This window comes from Microtus ochrogaster, chromosome 21, assembly GCF_000317375.1.
Source record: "Microtus ochrogaster isolate Prairie Vole_2 chromosome 21, MicOch1.0, whole genome shotgun sequence".
Classification (NCBI taxonomy): Eukaryota; Metazoa; Chordata; class Mammalia; order Rodentia; family Cricetidae; genus Microtus; species Microtus ochrogaster.
This window is the reverse complement of record NC_022022.1, coordinates 14077302-14079414: the sequence shown is the minus strand read 5'-3', so window position 1 is coordinate 14079414 and position 2113 is coordinate 14077302.

Below are 2113 nucleotides of genomic sequence, written 5' to 3'. Positions count from 1 at the left end.
CAACCCTAACTAAGACACAGTCAAAACTCTTCTACATAGACTAAATAAATCCATTCTTTTTTTTTTCAGTAAACTGAAAGAGAGGCTAGACCTTATGCAGAACTTCATCTGCCTTATAAGAAAGCAATTGGGTGCAGTCATTGAGTATTCATGGGGAAAGAAAAGAAGTATTGTACAGAAGGTGAGCAGAGGTCATTCATGTTTTAGGAAACTTTGAGTTTGGCCCAGTGTAAAGGTCAGCTCATATACAAGAATGACTGTACACACTGCCCAGGAATCCTAGGCAAAGTTCTACTCACCCAGAAAGTGTGCCTTTTCACTCTGAATTAAAGTTCCTCCCACTTCCTTCCACTGTTTCATCTCCGGTCTTTGCTTGATAGTGACAAGAACCTGGTAATTCCAAGCCCAGGTTTCAGTCAAGTCCATCTGAGACCTCTGTAGTTCCTGTCCAGTAGCAATGGTCCCAGGCTTTCAGAGGACAGCCATAGAACTGTGGGGATATTTGGTGAACAGCATAATCCTTGCACAAATGAACTTCATCTGCAAGTGTATTTTAGGATTAGCTGAATAGAAGGGCAGTCTGCCCAGAGTCACAGCTCCCAACCGAATCAGAGGCTTAAGAAGCCCCCTGTAAGCTTCAGCAGAATGAGTTTATTACACCTGTCTCTCAGTGTCTGCAAAGGGAACTGGGGTCACTCTGTTCTGGTAACTGTTACATAAAGGAAGGAATTGCTGGTCACTCTGTTCGGGTAACTCACATATTTTTTTCCTAGTGTTTTGATTTATATTTAACTTTGACTTTGAGATAAAAAGCAATTTCTTGACTCTCAAAGGACTTTAGAGTATGTATCAGGTGATAAGAAAATTTTGATCAGAGTCAACAGTCCCAATGGTTGATCACCAGAAATGCAGGAGAATTTCTTCAGGTCCTGAATCTGCAAGGGCAGGGAGCTGCCTCCTCCCAGGAGAGGGTCCCCTGGAACTCTAACCTAGATCAAGTGTATTATAACACAGGACCTGAAAGAGCAGCGCCAACACCAGCGGAACCCAAACAAGCAGAAGCCGCTTTTCTGGAGCAGCCTTTCTGGGCAGAGGAAGCAATAAAAATCAAATTCATTTCAAAATGCTAGCAGAGCCAACTCAAGCGTCAAAGGCTCACCTGACTCCATGCTGTGCATTGATATGAAAGTAACCTCATTAAAATTCTTTTTTTTCATGTTTTAAAATTTATTTAACATTTCCACCTCCTCCCATCCTCCCTTTTTCCTCTCACTCCTCCCCTCCCCCCTCCTTGCTCTCCAGTCCTAAGAGAAGTCAGGGTGCCCTGCCCTGTGGGAAGTCCAAGCCCCTCCCCCACACACATCCAGGTCTAGGAAGGTGTGCATCCAAACAGGCTAGGCTCCCACAAAGCCAGTACATGCATTAGAATCAAAATCCAGTGTCATTATCATTGGCTTCTCAGTCCACCCTCATTGTCAGCCACATTCAGAGAGTCCGGTTTGATCACGTGCTCGTTCAGACCTAGTCCAGCCGGCCTTGGTGAGCTCCCATTAGATCAGTCCCCCACCGTCTCGCGGTCCTGACTTCCTTGCTCATGCTCTCCCTCCTTCTGCTCTTCATCTGGGCTTTGGGAGCTCAGTCTAGTGCTCCAATGTGGGTCTCTGTCTCTATCTCCATCCCTCGCCAGATAAAGGATCTATGGTGATATTCAAGATATTCGTCAGTGTGTCTATGGGAGAAGGGCAGTACAGGCACCCTCTCCTCTGGTGCCCACGGACCTAATTGGGGAAATCCCCTTGGACACCTGGGAACCCCTCTAGAGCCAAGACTCTAGCCAGCCCTAAAATGGCTCCCTTGGTTAGGATAACTTCTTCCCTGCTCCCATATATAACTTCTTCCCTGCTCCCATATTTAAAATTCTTTTAAAGAAAACTGTACAGCAGTAGACAATAGTGCAGCTCTTTGAAGTCTTATTTACTAATGGGTTCTTTCTCTTGAAGAACTACCCAGAACAAGCCAGATTCAACTCACTTGACACCTTGAAGGAATAAACAAGACAAAACTGGTTTTTCTTGCTCTTGACCTGTAATTCCTATTCAATAGTTTTAGAAGC